This window comes from Eriocheir sinensis, chromosome 68, assembly GCF_024679095.1.
Source record: "Eriocheir sinensis breed Jianghai 21 chromosome 68, ASM2467909v1, whole genome shotgun sequence".
In the NCBI taxonomy this organism is placed as follows: Eukaryota; Metazoa; Arthropoda; class Malacostraca; order Decapoda; family Varunidae; genus Eriocheir; species Eriocheir sinensis.
Window position 1 is genome coordinate 8666036 of NC_066576.1, and position 7966 is coordinate 8674001.

Genomic DNA, 7966 nt, shown 5'->3' on the forward strand with positions numbered 1-7966 from the left:
CCGAGGGAGTTTTCCATGCACTCAGGCGGGGTTGTTACACACACACACACACACACACACACACAACGCCGCCAGCACAAAACGCTTCACAGTACCTCCAGTCTTTTCACCGCCAACGAGCACACAACTGTCACCGTCCGCCTGCCACTGTACGTCACTGCCACACCGGAGGCTCGTCAGTGCCTGCGTGTCGGCACTGTGCCCGTGGGAGGAGGCAGGCGGCAGTGGCAGGTCGGCGGCAGAGGCGGGCCACACCGAGAAGCGGCTGGAGGAAACACCTGCAAAGACGTGCTCACCTTCACCCACGAGCAACTGAACTGAGCCGCGCTAAGGCCGCCAGTCTGCTACCGCCCGGCGCTGCGGACAGGCACCCACCGAACAGTTGCCACACGCCCGCCGACGCGCTGCACACCGTACCTTTGTCTTCCCCGTGTGCCTGTGTGTGTGCCCCCTACCAAAGCACATCCCCTGACCCTCCCCCATTTATCATTTCCGTGTTCTCCCTCACGTGTGCCCCCACCAAAACACAGCTCCCCGCCCCCCACCAACACATATCCCTTGACCTTCCTCACATTATTTCCCCTGATGCCCCCCTCCGTGTACCCCCTCAAGAAATTTCGTCCTTGCTTCCTCCTTCACACCACTCCCCCTCCTGTCCCTTCGAAGAGTCCCTGTGTGCCCCACCAAAAGAATCTAGCTGACCCCCCTCACGCACCCCCTTTGTCCCTCCTTGGCGACCATGTCTGCACCCCCACCAATCCCTACTGCCCCCATACATCCCCACTGTCCCCCTCACATCCTCCCCAGCACTTTAATATTGGGGTGGGGCAGCAGCACGAAGGAAACACCTCCTGCCACCCTCCCTCCTCTCCACCTCTCAACCCCCCCCGATGTGCTGCGTTGGTGTTGCCTGCACATAACGCCTCCTCGCTGCCCATCACCCTTGCTAGGCAACACTGAGGGGGCCACCGCGGGCTCCCCCTCCCCCTCTGGGCGGCACACACCTGCCCGACGCGCTGCGGGGCTGGCAGGGCCGGGACGAAGGTGCCGCGATCAGCTGTTCCCCGCCAGCTGATCGTGACGTCACCACCGCCACCACCACCGCCACCTTGCCACCTTGCTGCTCGCTCACCGCCTCCTCACGCCTCTCTCTCTCTCTCTCTCTCTCTCTCTCTCTCTCTGAACCATTTCCGTGGACGCCAAAACAAGAAAAATGGAGAAACGAAGGAGGAGAAAATTGTGTGTGTGTGTGTGTGTGTGTGTGTGTTTGATTCACCATGGTCTGACCACGCAATAGACTCGCGATCGCCAGCATCCCCCACTGAGATCGTAGCTCAGGAGTGACGGATCTCTTAGTAAGGCTGAAACCTCACACACCCACACACCCGGGAGGAGGTGCACGACCCCCTCTGACGCCCGGTACTCATTCACTGCTGGGTGGACAGGGGGCAAAGGAGACTGTCCATCCGTCTCCTCAAAACTAGGAAATCGAACCCGGTGTGTGTGTGTGTGTGTGTGTGTGTGTGTGTGTGTGTGTGTGTGTGTGTGTGAAGGCTGTATAATCATGTAAACTTCCTTGCGATAAGATTCTTGTTATCATCCCAGCTGACAGTCAGGGGAGGAGGGAGGGGTGGGTGACCCTTAGCACCCCCCCCCCCCACACACACACACACATCTCTTCCGCCACACATGTTTTGGCGCTAATCTGCTAGTATATATCCCCCCCTCCGTATGTTCTTATGTTCTTATGTTCTTCTTATAACCCCCTCCTCCTCCTCCTCTTACTCCTCCTCCACCTCCTTCACCCCAGCGTTTGTTTATGCCTTCCCTTCTGCGTCGCTTTTAGTTTTGACTCTTCTATCGCCTAATATTAACGACTCAGTCTCATCTTATTCTTGAGCTCTCTGCCAACACTGATGAAAAGCAAGAATGAGAATGAGAATACAAATAAGAATAGTAGTAGTAGTAGTAGTAGTAGTAGTAGTGGTGGTAGTAGTAGTAGTGGTGGTAGTAGTAGTAGTAGTAGTTCACCCCGGTAGTATTCACGACGGCAGGAGGGATGGGACCAAGGGCGCAGAGCTTCTACGCAAGACTCGCCGAAACACTGGCGGATAAGAAACAACAGCCAAGAAGCAGTGTGGTCGCCTGGATGAGATGCAGGCTGTCCTTCTCCCTCCTGAGGTCAGCCTTGGTCTGCCTGAGAGGAACCAGGTCACCTGCACCCAAAACCACCCGCATTGCTGACCTGGACTTTGAGGCGACGGTGGTTGATAGTCGTATCAACCACAAGCTCTGTTAGCTTAAAAATAAAATGTTAAGTAAAGTTTGTAATATTAAATAAAGATGGTTGTCGGCCGCAGTCATTGGCGGGGTGGGGCCAATGAATTGCTTTGTGAAAGGATATGAGAAAAGATTCCAAACTTTTCTGCTAAATCTGCTTCCTTGTGATAAGAAACAGACCAAGAACGTAAATAGAGTTAAGATATGATAACAAAATAAATAAGTCACATAATATTGTTTTTCTATAGAGCAGTGTTGATTCCAAAGCCTCTTTCTATCTTCACTTACTGACAGCTCTTATCAGCGCCTTGTTGCTGTTATGTATCCACAGCGAGGTGGTTGGCTGGTATGCCGAGCTCTACGATTTCGTGGAGCCCAGTTCGAGTCTAAATCCAGTGTTCGAGTCTAAATCAGGGGAGACAGTATTCGAGTCTAAATCCACTTCGAGTCTAAATCAGGGGAAACAGTGTTCGAGTCTAAATCCAGTTCGAGTCTAAATAAGGAGAGACAGTGTTCGAGTCTAAATCAGGGGAGACAGTGTTCGAGTCTAAATCAGGGGAGACAGTGTTCGAGTCTAAATCAGGGGAGACAGTGTTCGAGTCTAAATCAGGGGAGACAGTGTTCGAGTCTAAATCAGGGAGACAGTGTTCGAGTCTAAATCAGGAGACAGTGTTCGAGTCTAAATCAGGGGAGACAGTGTTCGAGTCTAAATCAGGGGAAACAGGGTTCGAGTCTAAATCAGAGACAGTGTTCGAGTCTAAATCAGGAGACAGTGTTCGAGTCTAAATCAGGGGAGACAGTGTTCGAGTCTAAATCAGGGGAGACAGTGTTCGAGTCTAAATCAGGGGAGACAGTGTTCGAGTCTAAATCAGGGGAGACAGTGTTCGAGTCTAAATCAGGGGAGACAGTGTTCGAGTCTAAATCACGGGAGACAGTGTTCGAGTCTAAATCAGGGGAGACAGTGTTCGAGTCTAAATCACGGAGACAGTGTTCGAGTCTAAATCAGGGGAGACAGTGTTCGAGTCTAAATCAGGGGAGACAGCGATCGAGTCTAAATCAGGAAACAGTGTTCGAGTCTAAATCAGGGGAGACAGTGTTCGAGTCTAAATCAGGGAGACAGTGTTCGAGTCTAAATCAGGGAGACAGTGTTCGAGTCTAAATCACGGGAGACAGTGTTCGAGTCTAAATCAGGGAGACAGTGTTCGAGTCTAAATCAGGAGACAGTGTTCGATTCTACATCAAGGGAGACAGTGTTCGAGTATAAATCAGGGGAGACAGTGTTCGAGTCTAAATCAGGAGACAGTGTTCGAGTCTAAATCAGGAGACAGTGTTCGAGTCTAAATCAGGGAGACAGTGTTCGAGTCTAAATCAGGGGAGACAGTGTTCGAGTCTAAATCAGGGAGACAGTGTTCGAGTCTAAATCAGGGAGACAGTGTTCGAGTCTAAATCAGGGGAGACAGTGTTCGAGTCTAAATCAGGGAGACAGTGTTCGAGTCTAAATCAGGGAGACAGTGTTCGAGTCTAAATCAGGGGAGACAGTGTTCGAGTCTAAATCAGGGAGACAGTGTTCGAGTCTAAATCAGGGGAGACAGTGTTCGAGTCTAAATCACGGAGACAGTGTTCGAGTCTAAATCAGGGGAGACAGTGTTCGAGTCTAAATCACGGAGACAGTGTTCGAGTCTAAATCAGGGAGACAGTGTTCGAGTCTAAATCAGGGAGACAGTGTTCGAGTCTAAATCAGGGGAGACAGCGTTCGAGTCTAAATCCACTTCGAGTCTAAATCAGGGGAAACAGTGTTCGAGTCTAAATCAGGGGAGACAGTGTTCGAGTCTAAATCAGGGGAGACAGTGTTCGAGACTAAATCAGCGGACACAGTGTTCGAGTCTAAATCAGGAAACAGTGTTCGAGTCTAAATCAGGGGAAACAGTGTTCGAGTCTAAATCAGGGGAAACAGTGTTCGAGTCTAAATCAGGGGAGACAGTGTTCGAGTCTAAATCAGGGGAAACAGTGTTCGAGTCTAAATCAGGGGAGACAGTGTTCGAGTCTAAATCAGGGGAGACAGTGTTCGAGTCTAAATCAGGGGAGACAGCGTTCGAGTCTAAATCCACTTCGAGTCTAAATCAGGGGAAACAGTGTTCGAGTCTAAATCAGGGGAAACAGTGTTCGAGTCTAAATCAGGGGAGACAGTGTTCGAGTCTAAATCAGGTGAAACAGTGTTCGAGTCTAAATCAGGAAACAGTGTTCGAGTCTAAATCAGGGAGACAGTGTTCGAGTCTAAATCACGGGAGACAGTGTTCGAGTCTAAATCAGGGGAGACAGTGTTCGAGTCTAAATCAGGGGAGACAGTGTTCGAGTCTAAATCACGGGAGACAGTGTTCGAGTCTAAATCAGGGGAGACAGTGTTCGAGTCTAAATCAGGGGAGACAGTGTTCGAGTCTAAATCACGGGAGACAGTGTTCGAGTCTAAATCAGGGGAGACAGTGTTCGAGTCTAAATCACGGGAGACAGTGTTCGAGTCTAAATCACGGGAGACAGTGTTCGAGTCTAAATCAGGGGAGACAGTGTTCGAGTCTAAATCAGGGGAGACAGTGTTCGAGTCTAAATCAGGGGAGACAGTGTTCGAGTCTAAATCAGGGGAGACAGTGTTCGAGTCTAAATCACGGGAGACAGTGTTCAAGTCTAAATCACGGGAGACAGTGTTCGAGTCTAAATCAGGGGAGACAGTGTTCGAGTCTAAATCACGGGAGACAGTGTTCGAGTCTAAATCAGGGGAGACAGTGTTCGAGTCTAAATCAGGGGAGACAGCGTTCGAGTCTAAATCACGGGAGACAGTGTTCGAGTCTAAATCAGGGGAGACAGTGTTCGAGTCTAAATCAGGGGAGACAGTGTTCGAGTCTAAATCACGGGAGACAGTGTTCGAGTCTAAATCAGGGGAGACAGTGTTCGAGTCTAAATCAGGGGAGACAGTGTTCGAGTCTAAATCAGGGGAGACAGCGTTCGAGTCTAAATCACGGGAGACAGTGTTCGAGTCTAAATCAGGGGAGACAGTGTTCGAGTCTAAATCAGGGGAGACAGTGTTCGAGTCTAAATCACGGGAGACAGTGTTCGAGTCTAAATCAGGGGAGACAGTGTTCGAGTCTAAATCAGGGGAGACAGCGTTCGAGTCTAAATCCACTTCGAGTCTAAATCAGGGGAAACAGTGTTCGAGTCTAAATCAGGGGAGACAGTGTTCGAGTCTAAATCAGGGGAGACAGTGTTCGAGTCTAAATCAGGGGAAACAGTGTTCGAGTCTAAATCAGGGGAAACAGTGTTCGAGTCTAAAACAGGGGAAACAGTGTACGAGTCTAAATCAGGGTAAACAGTGTAAGAGTCTAAAACAGGGAGACAGTGTTCGAGTCTAAATCAGGGGAAACAGTGTTCGAGTCTAAATCAGGGGAGACAGTGTTCGAGTCTAAATCAGGGGAGACAGTGTTCGAGTCTAAATCAGGGGAGACAGCGTTCGAGTCTAAATCCACTTCGAGTCTAAATCAGGGGAAACAGTGTTCGAGTCTAAATCAGGGGAAACAGTGTTCGAGTCTAAATCAGGGGAAACAGTGTTCGAGTCTAAATCAGGGGAGACAGTGTTCGAGTCTAAATCAGGGGAAACAGTGTTCGAGTCTAAATCAGGGGAGACAGTGTTCGAGTCTAAATCAGGGGAGACAGTGTTCGAGTCTAAATCAGGGGAGACAGTGTTCGAGTCTAAATCAGGGGAGACAGTGTTCGAGTCTAAATCAGGGGAGACAGTGTTCGAGTCTAAATCAGGGGAGACAGTGTTCGAGTCTAAATCAGGGGAGACAGTGTTCGAGTCTAAATCAGGGGAGACAGTGAATGAAGTCGATAGAGTAGACCCAAGAATCCATACCTTCGCTGCTCATTCCTCCCTTCACGTTGATCATTAATATGCAAGGTGAAGACTCGACGAAAGTAATCTGTGCCAACATGTATGAGGACTTTAGCAATAGTTGATAGAGTCAGGTGTTCGTGCATGTTGGCAGATCATATGTTTACATGGTGAAGACTTAAAGATGGTGAACAGTGCCAACTTGTGCAAAGAGTTTCAATGGAGATGACCCAGAAATGTACTTAGCCATTCACCCTTCCCTGCGAGTTAGTAACAAGCATCAACAAGTATCTATGGCGAAAACGCGGTGCCAGCTTGTGCAAAGAGTTTAAATACATTTGATGGAGATGACCCAGAAATGTACTTAGCCATTCACCCTTCCCTGCGAGTTATAGCGTCTTCCATTTAGCGTAACCTGTTTTTGGGTCGTGATCTGTAGAGTCAAACGCTATCACACGCTCTCGTGGTGACAACAGGACCAATAATGGCGTCTAAATCTTAGGTTGTCGGGACTCTATCTTTAAAGGGACTATACAGATCACGACCCAGAAACAGGTTACGCTAAATGGAAGACACTATTAGTAACGAGTATCAACAAGTACCTATGGCAAAAATTCAGGGGACCGTATTACTAAACATTTCGTCGCCCAAGTGCCCATATTTGACAAGCCTTTCGTAGGAGTTTTGGGCATTTCCAGGAGTAATTTATGGCTCTGGTGGTAGTTTGGCCCTTCTTCTGTACCGTGAACATGAAGAAACGCTCATTTGAACCCGACTGATCCCCTCTTTGACCTTCAGAAATAGCTGATGTGAGAACCGCAACTGTCTGATAATACCAACCACTAGTGAAATGTGCCAGCTTGTAAGAACTCAGTCGCTGTGTATACTCCCGGCGGTCCTCCCTAACCCCAGCCGTGTGTGACATTGCAAAGACTTTATAAATTATGCAGCTGATAAAGTCGGCCCAAGAGTGCATGCCTCCGCTGTTTATTCCTTCCCGCAGGCCGGTCCTAATAAAGCCCGCACACCTGCAGGACGCTCCAAGAAGGTGAACTATGCCAGCCTTTGTGCGTCGAGGCATGCGGAGTGGAATTTTTACTACAACAGGTGAGAAAGACGAAGAAACAATATGAGCACCGTGGCATAGCGAGGCACACACACACACACACACACACACACACACACACACACACACACACACACACATTGCAACATCGTATCTCTTCACTGTTTTCGTTTCTATATTATTTGTATTTGACTTATATATGCCTCAGGGCGAAAATAACTACTACTACTACTACCACTACCACTACCACTACTACTACAACAAGGTAAATACAACTAGGTAAATACACACACACACACACACACACACACACACACACACACACACACACACGAGCGCGCGCACCTTATTCTTGGCTCCCTTTGCTACCTTTTAGAACAATTTACTAGAAACTGACTACGCAGTGTTTGGGGCACAATGCCAGGGCGAGGAGGAGGGGGTCGAAGAAAAGAATATAATAATAATAATAATAATAATAATAATAATAATAATAATAATAATAATAATAATAATAATAATAATAATAATAATAATAATAATAATAGTGATAGTAGTAGTAATAGTAGTAGTAGTAGTGGTAGTAGTAGTAGTAGTAGTAGTAGTAGTAAACTCCATCAGCCTTACCAGGTCACTCGTCAACAGGATCATCGCTCAGGAGTCAGGGGGCGAGATAGACCAAACAGAAATAAGAGATATTAAAACAAAAATCTCAGATGCCTGTTTCGTGGATTTCGCTAATA

The 7966-nt window shown here is 48.3% G+C and overlaps 1 protein-coding gene across 1 annotated transcript in view; it reads right to left on the minus strand.

Annotated features, from left to right (window-relative positions):
• Positions 1-322, minus strand: part of LOC126988265 (uncharacterized) — a 74477-nt gene extending 74155 nt beyond the window's left edge. Inside the window, exon 1 of the mRNA XM_050846321.1 lies at positions 96-322. The gene's annotated coding sequence lies outside the window, so the exon portion shown is untranslated. The remainder of the gene's footprint in view (positions 1-95) is intronic.
• Between the last annotated feature and the right edge of the window lie 7644 nt (positions 323-7966).